This window comes from Heterocephalus glaber, unplaced genomic scaffold, assembly GCF_053883595.1.
Source record: "Heterocephalus glaber isolate CG9 unplaced genomic scaffold, H.glaber_assembly_v1.0 deba00001666, whole genome shotgun sequence".
In the NCBI taxonomy this organism is placed as follows: Eukaryota; Metazoa; Chordata; class Mammalia; order Rodentia; family Bathyergidae; genus Heterocephalus; species Heterocephalus glaber.
The window spans coordinates 2,362,353-2,377,958 of record NW_028258406.1 but is presented as its reverse complement, the minus strand read 5'-3'; the positions used below and the strand labels follow the sequence as shown (position 1 = coordinate 2,377,958).

Below are 15,606 nucleotides of genomic sequence, written 5' to 3'. Positions count from 1 at the left end.
TTTTATCTATTTCTGATTTTTTTCACATGTGATGAAGAGTTAAAAATTTAATAAATTAATATTTTGTTCGGACATTCTTAAGTAGTTGTGTGCACTTATGTGTGAGAATAAATGACAAAAAATAATGGAGTGGGTGCTGGCACCATTGGTGATAATGCTTTAATTTTTTCCTAAATTATGCATAGATTCATACAACATTGCTTTTGCATCATCAGTGCCAATGCAACCACGGTAAAAAAGTACACAAACTGAATCCCTTTGTAATTTTAAAAAATTCATTGGGAGAGACACAGATTTGAGTCTGAGCTACATCGTTCTGGTATATATGATTCAGGCGCTTGGGAAATAATGATGGGATAAGTTCATGGATATACTGGGTCCACTGTCAGATGAAAAGTGCCCAATGTCCTATTATCACATGATCCACACAGACACTTTTTGCACCATGAATTATAGCAGAATTCTGTATCTCTAGGTATTAAAAATGACTCAGAGCCATGGATATTAAATTATATAAACCTCTTAGTACAGTATATATATTGAGTACCTATACTCAATCCTATAAAACAGTCCTCAGTGTCTTTGACAAATGACAGAAGATATGCAGTTTGTCCTCATGACCTTGTCACGAAGTATTTCTGCAAAAATCCTAGTCTGTTCTTCCTGAATATGTGAACAGATCAGTATCTGTTTGAAGTAGGAATTTTTCCTCTCTTAAATGTAGTGGCATATGTATATATATATTCTCTTTTTTCCCACAGAACTGATTCTCTAGTAGGATCTTCATATGTAGGGTCCAAGGGGCTCTCTTCTAAAACGAAATTTATGCTCTTGTACCCTTGAGCTTGTGATGAGTGGGGCTCACTGATTTCTGAGACGCCTTCAAAGTATTTTTCTTCTTGCCCCTACACAGTACTTGTTATTTTTATGTTAACCTTTTCAGCAACTATATTCTCCTTTGCCCAAACATTTTAGGTGCTTTCTTTCTGGTGAAACTGCAAACTTTTTAAATCAATGAACTCTGCCATTGCTGCCGATTCTCACTGTCATTTTGGATGAAGTCACCCAGTAGTACTCATGCTGCAGCTTGATCATTAGGCTTCCTTAAAATTTCCCCTGCTGGGTTAATTAGTCTTTCACCTTTAATATCAATCTCCCACAAAATATCAGGACATGGGCAAAATGTAGACAAATTTTCTGTCAGTGCATAACATACATGGCATCCATTTCCAGCTGGCAATGTAGGCCTTCTTTCAAAGTGAAACACCATAAATATAGCCTTTACTTTCAGTATTCCTATTTGCACTGTGATCTTCTGATATCTGAGCAGTATCATGCATCAAGCATGATTAAAAAAATTCTAAGGCTTCTATAGCCCATATCTTCAAATCTTTGCAAACTCTACCCATAAAGCTAGTTCCAAAGGCTTAGTTTCAGTCACATGGTTAGGTTCAGTCACAGCAAAAATACCACTTTTTTGTATGTCAGTTTTCACTTTGCAGAGACAAAATATGCAATACTCATACCACAAAGGAAGATAGTTTTGTTTGGCCCACAGTTTCCAGTTGGTTCAATCCAAAGTTGTCTAGCACTGAGAAACAAATTCATGGTTTAAGGGAATTATGAAGAAAAATTGTTTATTCCATGGCAGTTAGGAAGCAAAGAAAAGACAGGAGCTGGGGACAGGAATATATCTTTCCAAGTCATGCCCTCCATGCCCCACCCTTCTGACCAGGTCCACCTCTGAAAGTGAGACTTTGGGGACCACTTATAAATCTGAAACATAACAATGATCATCTACCTGAATATTTATATTTTATTCTTCCTTTTCTCCTTTTATTACTAGATAGAAATAATTTGTGTTATTCCACTATTCCAGGTTCAAGTATTACAGAGCAAACTAGACAAACCATTATAAATGTTCAGTTTATTTCTTTGAATCCAGAAAAACTGGTCAGTATATTGTTACAATTATTTTTCCTTTATCTACATCTATTTAATGTTGCTTCTATTTGACTCTATTATAACACTGATTCTACAAATATTTCCAAGTTTTTTATGGTGGGAAATTAGAATAATGCTATGAAGTATCTGGCACATAAATATTACATCAAGTAAAACTTTGTACTTATCTCTTCAAGAGTGTGTTGATATATGGATCCACTTATACATGTGATGGCAATTAAAAATTTGGGGTGCTATGTAAGACCAACTGGCATGCTCTTCAATGCTAATTGTCCTAGTGCAAAGACTGTGATTTTTCACTAAGCCAAGATTACTCCATCAGAGAAGTCCGTCATATAATTACACACACAGTTATTTCAATTTATCTATAATTTTTTATTAAATTCTTTCAAAATCCCATTTTATCACATAAGTTTTCTCATTTCAAAAAATAGATATGGCAATAATATGAATTAAACTTCATAGTATTTAACAATCCTCGATTATCAGATCCCAACTTTGATATTTGGCAAAAATAGTGTAATTGCAACAAACAAAATATTATTTTGGACAGCTAAATATCTCAGACTCTGTACTTTAAAGCACTAATTTAAAATCTTGTGTTTTTTCTCTACAGTACAGAAAGAAGGTGATAGCTCAAACTTGTTATCATTATGACCACTGTGTCTTATCATTGTAAACATGGGTTTTTAAAAAGTTATTTTAATTGAGTCTTCAGTACAGGTGGCCAGGTAACAAATTTAGGCAATTATTTTTTCATTATATTTCATGATCTACTAGCATTCCATTTTGTATCAATGGCCAGATAACTACCTTCAATGCCACACAAGCAAATCAAGTTGATTCAACTTTTTAAGTGTCTGAAGCCAATTCTGCATCATTTATAACTGAAATCACAAAATAGTAAATGTTCTTAATATTTAGGGTAAATGATTAATATGAGGAATGTAGGGAACAGGGAAAGGGGATGTTACTAGAACCTCTGCAGTTAAGTCCTAGTCTCCTGCGAGCCATGGCAGTACACGGCGAATTACAGGAAAGGTAGACAAATGAGAAGAAGCTGAGCTTTGGGTCTGATCAGTGCTGCTCTGGGCGGCAGAGACAAAAGTCCCCAGCTTACAGCACCTTTTATTCAGTATATCGGGAGAAACAAATGTAACAAATGACTCGCAGGGAATTCAGTACATCCGGGTAAACAAGATGGTAACAGTCCAAGAACAATGAGGAACTGAGTAGATGTTTTTTCCTCCCAGGATGTCTTCAGCTGGTGTAATCTTGTCCTGGAGAATCACAGCATCATCACCAGATCATTGATATCTCAGTTGTGACAACAGGTCAAAATGCGGAATTCCATAGCTGGGCTGTAGGCAGGAGAACTAGGCTAACCAAATGATTTTACCCTGAAATTATGTAGCATTGCTCCCGACATGAGGACCTAGTTTCTTATTCCATTACAATATTTGAGAAACTGTGGAATGAAATTCAATAAGGTACTATACCAAGTAAATTCAAGGCAAACACACATATACACTAAACAAGACAAGAAAAGAAATCTGCATTTGTTAACATTGAGGAAAAAGAGAAGAAAATAGGTAGTTTTCCCTTGGCTGCTCCCATGTTTCCTATGCCCAAGGAGAGAGAAAATTGGGAGGGAAATGCTGAATATGGTTTCCACCACCAAAATTGCCTCAAGAAACTCATTTATTTGCAATTTTTCTCATTAGCAGGGACTCTTAAAGCAGAATAAAGGGTATCTATTCATCTTTCTCCTTTTCAAAGGTTTGATGAATGTATTTATATAATGGTATGTATTTTGCTTCTAGAATCCTAACTAGAGATGGTAGTTTATGTTTTCTTTCTTTAACATTAAAAGGAAGCACAGTAGAAGTACAAATTGGAAATGAATACTGAGTGTGTTTCCTATTCAAACAACTTCTTATAGCTCTATATTTCTTATAAACCTCAGCATCTCCCTATAGGCTTTGACTTATTTCTAAAATGTTAATCATAGGGGATGTAGCTCAGTGGCACTGCACCTGCTTGGGAAGTGCAAGGTCCTGAGTTTGATCTCAGGTACTGATAAAATGCTAATCACAAGTAAATTATGTTCTAAATACTTTGATACTTGATAAGATACTTGATAAGCCTAGTATCGATAAGGTAAGTAAAAAACTCAGACAGGTAAAATGTGTAGTGAAAATACAGTGTGCTATAGCAATGAATGGAGAAGGGGTTTCAAATAGTGTAGATAGTGAAGTTTACTGTAACTTGCAAACACAGGAAGAATTTAAGTAGGTCAAGCTACTGTATATGTGTATAAATACATAAAGGTTAGGGAATGAGGATGGAAAAGGATATCCGGGAAAGGAAATAGAATGTATATTATACATATCAGTAGAAAATGTTGTCAAGAAAATATCGAGAAAAAAATCATCATGCAAAGAAAGGAAGAGAACGGACCAAATAAAGCTGGAGAAGCAGAAGCTATATATTACAACACTGCTGAAGATAAGATTTTTAACTTGGCACTAAGCATTTTCTTGAAAGTACTAGCAATAGAAATGGCACAAAGGGAGGGGTGGGGGGAGAAGGGAAAGAATGTACTGAGTACATGTATAAATTCCCTACAGTGAATGAAATAATTTTTACTGGAAATATGTACTAATAAAGGTCAGAAAAAAGAAAGAGCAATTTCAGCAAGAATGGATGTACTATAAAATAAACTGAGGAAAATAAAGATGAGAGGGAAGTACTAAGATTTGGTTATGATAATTTCTCATTCAATCAGTTATTTGTCCAGTCATCTTATAAGCAGAACATGATAAACTTACTAACAAATTTTCCTGTATAGCTAATTACCATATTTTAACAGGTTGAAGGGTATCTCATGTGTTTTTTATTTTCAGTTCCTTGATAATTACTGATGTTGAGCACCTTTTTGTATACCTATTGACCATTTCTATATTTTATTTGGAGAAAGACTTGTTCAATATTTTGTCCATTTTTGAATGGTGTTACTTATTTTTCTGTTTATTTTGTGCTATTGAATTATAGACACTCCTTGTATATTTTGTAAATTAAATATACATCGGACAGATTACAAATACAGTTTCTCATTTTGTATGTTGCCTTATCATTTTGTTATTTTCTTTGCTGTTTAGACTATTTTCAGTCTGATATATGGTAATTAGTTTGATTTGCCTAATTTTTCTTTCATTACTTGTGCTTTAGCCATTATGGCGAAGGAATCATAACAAACATCCTAAAGCTTTATGCCTAAATTTCTCTAGAAGTTTCAGGTCTAATGTTTAAATATTTTTAAACTTATTTTCATTTATAATTGTAGGTGAAGAAGTTACACCCTGATTTGAAAGGCTTACATTCTAGTGGGGCACTTGGAAATTTCAAAGTATGTGTGAGAATGACATATTAATTCTTGAGAAAGAAGCAACCTTTGGCAATGTATAGTGTCTTAATATTCAAATGGACTTCCAGACCAGCCACTTCTTTATAAATGTCAGAGCTTTGGTTAAAATGACCTGAATAAATTATCATGAAATAAAATCTTTATTATCTGAATTTGCTTATGTGTTGATAGCTTATAAGAAAGAAAAGAAAAACAAACATAAACAGACATAAAGTTGGTTTTTCAGAAGAAAATTGGTTATTTTTGACTATTCTGATATTTTGAGGCAGAAGAAAGGACTATGTTCGATGATTCAGCTTTTGCAGTGTTTCTACTTCTTAGTCAATACATTTAGTATAATTGTAAAAATCAAATTGTAGTTCAAGTTAACTACTTTTTGAAATACACATATACACATACATTATTTAATGTGTTGGAAAAAATACGTCTACTTGAAGTCATACCTTCATATCAATGAAAATTACTGCTTCATTAACATTCAAATAATTTATCAGATAATTCAGGATGACTGCGATTCTGAAAAATATTATCATATGTGTTTATTGCAGAAAAGTATTCTAAGTAAGTAATATTACATAGTGGTTAGAACAGAAAGACATATAAGTGTAAATCTTACTTTCTTTTTTTGTTTTTTTGGTACTGGGGATCAAACTCGTGACCTTTCACTTGTGAGGCAGGCTGAAGTGAAATAAGTTATAGAAGTAAAAAACTCCATGATTCCACCTATATGAGATGTCAAAAATAGACTCTCAGAAAGGAAAAAGGTGGTTAGCAGATGGTGAGAAATGGAAACAGGATGGTCCTATTCAACAGCTATAAATGTTAAATTATGCAAGATAGGTAAGTTCTCCAGACCACATGTACAACATTGTGCTCATAGTTAACATTATTGTATTGTGGGCTTAAAAATTAAAAGTAACTCCCCCTCTCCCTCCTCCCTCCTCCTCCTCAGACCAAGCAGTGACTTAAGCAACAGAGCATGGTGAAGCCCATTTTTCTCTTTCCTCAAAGGTGCACCAGGGGACCTCGCAGTGTGAGGCCCCTCCACTCTGGCCCAAGATGAAAGCTGTGGCAGAAGCCGGGTTTGACATCCTCCTGGCCACTGACTCCTACAAGGTTACTCACTATAAACAATATTCACTGAACACAAGCAAAGTTTATTCCTACTTTGAATGCTGTGAAAAGAAGACTGAAAACTCCAAAGTAGGGAAGGTGAAATATGAGGAAACAGTATTTTATTGATTTCAGTACATTCTTAATAAGTACTTAAAAGGTAAGGTTGTGACCAAAGAGAAAATCCAGGAAGCCAAAGAGGTGTACAAAGAACTTTTCTAGGATGATGTTTTTAATGAAAAGGGATGGAACTACATTCTTGAGAAATACAATGGGCATCTCCCTACAGAAGTAAAGGCCATTCCTGAGGGCTCTTTGATTCCCAGAGGAAATGTTCTCTTCACAGTGGAAAACACTGATCCAGAGTACTATTGGCTTACAAATCGGATTGAGACTATTCTTGTTCAATCCTGGTATCCAATCACAGTGGCCACAAATACTAGAGAGCAGAAGAAAATATTGGCCAAATATTTGTTAGAAACTTCTGGTAACTTAGATGGTCTGGAATACAAGTTACACAATTTTAGCTACAGAGGAGTCTCTTCCCAAGAGATTGCTGGCATAGGGGAATCTGCTCATTTGGTTAACTTCAAAGGAACAGATACAGTAGTGGGAATTGTTCTGATTAAAAAATACTATGGCACAAAAGATCCTGTTCCAGGCTATTCTGTTCCAGCAGCAGAACATAGTACAATAACAGCTTGAGGGAAAGACCATGAGATGCTTTGTAACATATAGTAACACAGTTTTCATCAGTGACTGTATCTGTGATCAGTGATAGCTATGACATTTATAATGTGTGTGAGAAAATATGGAGTGAAGATCTAAGACATTTAATATTGTCAAGAAGTACTGAGGCACCACTAATAATCAGACCTGAATCTCTTGATACTGTATTAAAGGGTTTAGATATTTTAGATAAGAAATTTCCTGTTACTGAGAACTCAAAAGGCTATAAGTTGCTGCCACCTTATCTGACAGTGATTCAAGGGGATGGAGTAGATATTAATACCCTACAAGAGATTGTAGAAGGCATGAAACAAAAAAAGTGGAGTATTGAAAATGTTGCCTTTGGTTCTGGTGGAGCTTTGCTGTGGAAGTTAACCAGAGATCTCCTGAATTGTTCCTTCAAGTGTAGCTATGTTGTCACCAATGGCCTTGGGATTACTGTCTTCAAGGATCCAGTTGCTGATGCCAACAAAAGGGCCAAAAAGGGCAGGTTATCATTACACAGGACACCAGCAGGGAATTTTGTTACACTTGAGGAAAGAAAAGGAAACCTTGAGGAATATGGTCAGGATCTTCTCCATACTGTCTTTAAGCATGGAAAGGTGACCAAAAGCTATTCATTTGATGAAGTAAGAAAGGATCCACAGCTGAATATAAAACTGGAAGCTGCTTCTCATTAGGGTTTGCCCTAATGAGTGAGAGTATGTAATGCATAATGTCTATTGTACAGCTGTGTGGGCTTTCTTTGTGTATTATGATACATTAGAGCCAAATTATTTGTTGGTTTATGGACATAACTGCCCTTTTTTGTTTGTTTGTTTCCAGTGTTTAGGTGATCTCAAATTAGGCAACACATAACCATTGTGAAAGATTAATGCTAAAGTAAGCTTTTTAGGGCCCTTTGCCAATAGATAGTAACTCAATAAGGTATTGATCTTTTCACAAGTAACAGAGCCAAGAACTTTTATATATGACTAAAGATCACATAAAACAGATTTGCATAATTATCATGATTGCTTCATGTTCATATTTAACTTGTATTTTTGTACAAACAAGATTGTGTAAGATATATTTAAAGTTTCAGTGATTTAACAGTCTTTACAATTTTTCATGATTTTTATGAGCACAGACTTTCAAGAAAGTACTTGAAAATAAATTACATTGCCTTTTGTCCATTAATCAGCAAATAAAACATGGCCTTAACAAAGTTGTTTTTGTTACTGTACAATTGAAATTGTGTCAGGACATACCCTATAGAATTATTAACCTCACTGCCCCTTGTAGAATATGTATTGACCATTCTACATCTAAGAAAATAGTGGTTCTTACTAGAATGTCTAGACACTGTACAGTTACATACTTTGGTCATTGTACCAGTGAAATGCCAAATTTGAAAGGCCTGTACTACAGTTTTATATGTCAGATATTGCATGTGGCTCTAATATGCACCTCAAGATTTTAAGGAGATAATGTTTTTAGAGAGAAATTCTCCTTCTAATACAGAATATATAAGTAAATATAAAATACTGACAAAAGTGGAAGTAGTGTATTTTAAAATAATTACCATTCTGAATTTATTTTTCATATTCTATAGTTTATATGAGATAAATGAATTAACTGGAGTGGGTAGTAAGTGTACTTATTTTAAATGTTTTGATTCTGTTATATTTTTTCATTAAGTTTTTTAAAAATTAAATTGGATATTAAATTTTAAGGATACCCTTTATTAATTTTAAAGTTGAATTTCTCAATAACAATACTCAAGCAAGTTCTTAAATAAGGATAAATTATTCCTGATAAAAAGCACAATGATGTAGTGAGTTTTAGTAGAAGAATCTTAACTAAAAGAAGATAACTGAATTCAAAGTGTTCAACCTCAGGGTGTTAGAGTGATTAACTGCTAGGTTCTGACTAGAGACCAGTTTCTTCCAAACTGCTCTCATATATTTAGGCTGTTCATCTTTGGTAGGGACTGACCACACATGCTGCCCCAACAGGCCAGAATTGGTGAGCTGTTCCTTTTTTGTGTGCATACATAGTGACTGTGCTGTTTTCTCATACAACAGAAGTTGCAAAGGAGACCACAGGACACAGGAAGCCTGAAATGTTTATAATACATCCCTTTACACAAAATTACATGAGAACTGGCCCTATGCTATAAGAAAAGGAGTATGGCATTAAGAGAAATGTTGGTTTTCAGGGAAAGAAGGAAGCTAAAATGTGATGTGGCATAATCTTTTGTCCTTTCTTAAGGAGCTAATACTAGAAGACTGGTTTAGAAAAGCTTAATATGACACTGAATATGAAATTTTAAAAATTGGAAAGCCATACATCATCTCTCTTGAACAGTTGCATAAGGAAATGTTTTATCACTTGGATAATGTAAAGATAGATGAGTTAATCAGTGTAGAAGTGGCATTAGAAAGAATATAGTTTTTTTGCAGATTATTCTAAACACTTAGAAACTATGTCTTCATTCTATAATCCATGATAGAAAATAATTTTAAGTTCCTTTTTAGTGTACATAAATAAAGATTAGTAGTGAAAATACAGGCTGGGGATTTAGCTCAGTGGTTTCATTGCCTGCTGTGCAAGCGCAAGGACCTGAGTTCAATCCCTGGTACCAAAAAAAAAAAAAAAAAGTAGTGAAAAGACACACCTTTCTTCCTGAAATATGCTAAGGGGCATATAAAGAATCGAACTAAAGTATCCCAATACCAACTTTGATATCCATCATTATTTTGTCCGTGTTCAAACATTGGAATTATACTACAGTATAATTCTTGATATTCTTAGTGTTCTGTAAGTTTTAGCAGCTCAGAATATCTAGAGGAATTTTGTCTTGAAACTTTCAGTGAATGGTAAAACTTATACATTTGTACATAACTACAGATCAGGAGGTAGAATGATTAATTCTGTTAGGTCTGAGCCACTTGATATTGATTAATTCTGAATTTCTGAGCACACACTTAGTATTTGGCCATCCCCATTCTGAGCACAAAATGGTGAAACATGAATGCCAAATAGAAATGTTTTTTGTCACCTTTAAGTCACCCTAACTTTCTGACAAAAGCAGGTGGGTTTAAGTCATTAGATCTATAGTTGACACTAATTAATCCCTCTCAAATCTTAATTTTAAATAGAAGATAGAAGTTGTGTGTTAAAATTCTTAATTTATTTGTACCCTGTACTTAAATGGTCTTATGATTATCCCTTATTTCCTTTCTTGAAATAAACTGCTATGAAAAATTTTTATAATGAAATTCATTGTGGTTAATTAGAGAAAAATAGCAAGGTATTTATTGTTCTGTTTATCATAATTTGGAACTCACATTTAAACTAGTATTTTGTAGTTCTACATTCCTTTTTAATCCATTCAGTCAAAAATGTCAAATATTATCCCAAAATGTATGTTAAATGAGTCCTAATATGTAGGACTCAACGTCAAAGACAAACATGTAATAAACATGGAAATAAAGTTTAGCTCTGCTAGTGAAAAAAAAATTAAAAGTACCTCTAATGATCAGTTTTGTTACTACAACAAAGACTAATGAAAAACTATTAAAACAAAAATCAGTATATTATTTAAACAATTACATGTTGGGAGGCATTCTACATAATTTTGAGGAAAAATCATTTCACAATTAAATTATGATTAAGCCTAGTCTAGGCCAGCTATGACATGCGGAGACATAACTCTTTTTAAAAATTGTTTTGCAATAAATGTAATTTTAATAGTATAGCTCAACAGGGGAAAACAAATAAGAAGCCAAGATTTGATTTTCATTGTTATCACTATTTCAAGGGTCCCTCTAACTTGATGTAAACTTTTTGCAATTTCCAAGGAAATTCCTATTCCACTCTTATCATAAATAAATTGAATAGTTTTTCTGTTTTATAATAAAACAGGAAAGACTTACATTTGGAATGGAAAAAGCACTTCATTTGTGATCAGTATCACACAAAATCACATTCTGGTCAGAAAACAAAAACATCAACATCACAAAAGTAAAACTACACAGGAGATGATTACCATTCAAATAAATATGCAAGCTATTTCAGTATCCCTAAAAAGGACCAATACTTTAAAAAAACATAAAGAAAACCCCTGTCTATTTCCCAGTAACCCAAACAGAAGAGACAGCAAGATGCTATGTGTGGTATTTTACCCCCTCTCCTGGCCCTTCACTACTTAGAAAACTGCCTGCTCTCCACAGAGACTGAAAATGAGCCTCATCTCTTCTATAGTGGCAGCAAAGTCAATGACAAGGTTGTGTAATATCCCCTGTTTCTCAGAGACTCTGATTCTATGTAGTTCTGCTTCCAAAACCTCTTCATATAGTTCTTGGTAAGATTTGGGATCTGTTCCATTAAGATGGGCCATATGAACTAGGACTTTCACCTTGCTGGTTTCAGCATGGATCCTTAGACTCCATGGGAACTCATAGTGAGCAGGATCACTGTTAGGAATCTGCTGGTACATCAGCTACTCTTTCCATACTAAATCCATAGTGATGAATTTCCAGACATCCTCAAAATGAATATGCTCAGAGTGAGCTAACATGTCCCATCTTTTCATTTTTTGGGTTAGGTCCTCCTCACTGATACGTTGCCTTCTATGAAGATTAGAAACAGAATGGAATATAATGATGTCAATTTTGATAGTGATTCTTTTATCACCACCATCTAGTATCCCATTGTACATAAGACCCAGAATGGGGACTAGCTCATATGTGTTGCCAGAGCAATTCACTTTCCTGATTTTAATGCCAAAGTCCAGATGCATGGACTCAAAGAGTTCCAAAAGTTAATAAGGAAGTCCTTACAGTAATCATGGGGCACAATATGCACCATTTTTTTCGTGGTGACCTGCTCCTTCTTTTGATACTTGTGGAGCAGAAATGACACCGACTTCAATAACTTGGTATTTATTAGCACATCTTGTAGGATGTGAGAGAAAGTGTGTGTCCTGTGAGACTCTTGAACCATCACAGGATTGACTCTTTTAACTGGAAGCCATGAGAACAGCACAAACTTGCTGATGACTCAGAAGCCTTGAAGTTTGCTGGAAAATAGAGTGCTGAGCAATAGCAATTCAGCTGCTCCAAGAATCCAAACCCAGATTTTGAGAAATCACAACTGAGAATTTGCACTGCACAGTGCAAGGCTAGCAACAGAGGTGGGAATAGGTTATTTTCAGAGTATCAACCTGGAATGTAGCCTTCTCTCTCACTGTCAGCCACCAAGACATAACTCTTTTTGCCTTCAGTCACAGCTGAGGCCTCAGTGGTCTTGTGATGCTGTGACACTCAAGGGCAAGATTACATCAGTTGAAGAAATCCTTGTTCTTTGAGAACCAAGTAGAAAAGTTTCACCTGGAAAGAGAAACATTTCCTGTCAGTTTAACTCATTCCACCTACTGTTGTAAGGACATCTTTGCTCATCTTACTGTACTAATCAACATAAAATCCTCATCAGCATAAGATCCTCATGGTTCTAGGATTACTGCCACTCTCTAAGACATCTGATATTTCCTCTGAATACAAGATCCTTGTAAATTTATGATTATTGCAGCCCTTTGAGTCATCTGTTACTCCCTATGAACCCAAAAAATAAGAGCAAGCTCAGGGTGCTTCATCTTTGCTACCATGAGCAGCTTTGATCAGGCCCAGAACCAAGCTTCTTCACTAAGTCTCATTTCTTTATTTAATTCACCTTGTGCTGTTGTGGCTCACAGGAGACCAGGACCCATTGCAAGAGTTCTGGTAATCTCTCCTTTCCCTGTTCCCTATAATTACTTAATAGGTTTTTATTCAAACTGTTCAAGAATCTAGACTTGGGTCTGGCTTTTTGTCCTAAAGAAGTATTTAAGGTCATTTTTATCTTATTCTACAAAGGATCCTACATATTTTTATGTAACTGATTAGACAAGACTTCCTTGTCTCAAACTCGGCCAAGTATATATTCATTTGACAAGTCACAAATTTTTAAATTTACCTGAGTGAAATATGACACCCATTTATTACTTGACAAAACAGTAATTCAATTCTGAATGATAAAAAAATGAGATGTTCCAAATTTTAGTGCAACAATTTTTCAATAATTTTTGGTACATCTTTGTAATGAATATCTAGATAAATGGATGACACTGAAATCTGTATTTAAATAATTACTTCTTCATCAGTCAGAACATTGGAAGGCAAATAATTTCCCTATAATTTCTGGAGGCAGTTTTCTTAATTCTGTATTGATTTCTGCTTTGTGTCATTAGAAATATTTGAATCATATTAATTTTTTAGGCTTCAGAGAGTTGAACAGTTTATAAAAATTCTTAAGATTTAAAAACTTTTGGACTAAATAAGAAGAGGAATTGTTAAATCCTCTTTTACAGTTCGTATTTTCTCTTTAAAGCACTGATGTTAGAAAAAAAGCAGACTTTCTCTACAGTTCATTTTTGCATCAAAAATAATTGCTTTAGATTATTACACAATTCCTCAGATCCATCTGGGGAATAACATGTGCAATTTAGATAATGTGACATACTCATTTTAGAGTACTGGACTTACTGCTGGTGCTGTAAATCAAGAAATATCAAAAGAAAATATCATGCAGGGACAGGACCCTCTGGCTTTATTTGTTATATATACTGCCATAGAAAACCAGCTATTACAATTTGTCCTATTGTGAGGCAGTTATAATATCTGGGCTTATAAGATCTTTTTTGTATTAGAATAATGTAATCACGATTATATAGACAATAAATTTTGTAAGATATTATAGTAGTTATTATACTTTGAAAATAGTAGCAGAATCTGATTCTCCTCACTTACCCTAAAGGATAAAGTAAAATGTGCAGAATAGGTTAGAATAGTAAATTTTAAAATAATCATAACATAAAGAAATTGTGGTGCTATATGAGTGTGACACAGCAAGCACATAAATATCTGCTAGCACTACTAGGCCAGAGAAGCTGAGCTGGTCCCAGCACCCAGAAGGAAGCTCCCCCGCCAAGCTCCTAGGCTAGAGAAGCTGAGCCAGTCCCAGCACATGGAAGGAAGCTCCCCCACCACCATCCCATGCTCCTAGGGCAGAGAAGCTGAGCGGATCCCAGTACCCAGAAGGAAGCCCTCCCCCACCACCATCTCAAGCTCCTAGGGTAGAGAAGGTGAGCCTTACGGGTGTCAGAAATACTCACACACTGTGGAAATGAGAAGACATGTAAACAAGCCTCAAAAGCAGACTTCTGGATCACCTACAGAAACCTCAAAGGGAAATGAGATGGAACAATCTGATACTCAACCACCTGGATTCTCTGAACTGGCAACAAAAGAGGATCTGGGAAAAATGAAATCAGAAATAATTACTCAGATAACAGCAAAGATTGTGGTCATGGTGCAAGACATGTTTAATAAATCTAGAGAGGACCCAGATAAAAAAATAGAAGATCTGAGGAACATGATGGAATCCCAATATAGGAAAAAATGGAATCCATAAAACAGATGCAAACAGATTTCCAGGAGATTAAAAACACCATTGAAAGTCTGCACAGCAGAATGAACCAATGTGAGGGTAGAATTTCAGATACAGAAAAAAAGATTAGTGCAATTAGTGACCAGGAAAAGAAAAATTGCTTTAAAATTGTAAAGGAACATGAGAAATCAATCCAGTAGCTTCTAGATGATGCAAAGAAGAATAACATAAGACTGATTGGAATCAATGAAGAAAGAGGAGAGAGTGCAGATGACATAAAAATACTGCTCACAGAAGTGATGGCAGAAAACTTCCCAAGGAGGGGAAAAGAACTTGACATACAGATAAGTGAGGCATATAGGACTCCAGCTAGCCTTGATAAAAAAAAAAAAAATCTACACATAGGCATATAATTGTTAGGATTCCATAAATCCAACAGAAGAATAAAATTCTACAAGCAGTGAGAGAAAAGAAACAAATCACCTACAAAGGAAAGCCCATCAGAATCACAGCAGACTTCTCAATTCAAACCCTCAAGGCAAGAAGAACTTGGAGTGATGTATTTCAAGCCCTAAAGGAAAGCAGCCTCCAACCCAGATTGATGTACCTTGCAAAACTATCTTTCAAAATTGATGGAGAAATAAGATACTTTCATCATAAAGGGGACATCAGGAACTTCATGAATACCAAACCAGCACTCCAAAAAATTTTAGACAATACCCTAGGAAAAGACAATGAGGATCACAACCCCAGGAAACCCAGGAGAATGAATCCATTGGGCGTGACAAATTAAATGCAAAGGGGGAGGATCCAACAAAAAGAAAAAGTTATGACAAGGCTTTTAAAACTTTGAACTTCATCTCCCTAATGAGTGTATAATTCAATCTTGTTATTGTACTGAT

At 34.9% G+C, this 15,606-nt stretch overlaps 1 pseudogene; it reads left to right on the top strand.

Annotated features, from left to right (window-relative positions):
* Positions 1-6,451: 6,451 nt before the first annotated feature.
* LOC101715189 (nicotinamide phosphoribosyltransferase pseudogene) lies at positions 6,452-7,914 on the top strand (annotated as a pseudogene).
* The last annotated feature ends 7,692 nt before the right edge of the window (positions 7,915-15,606 follow it).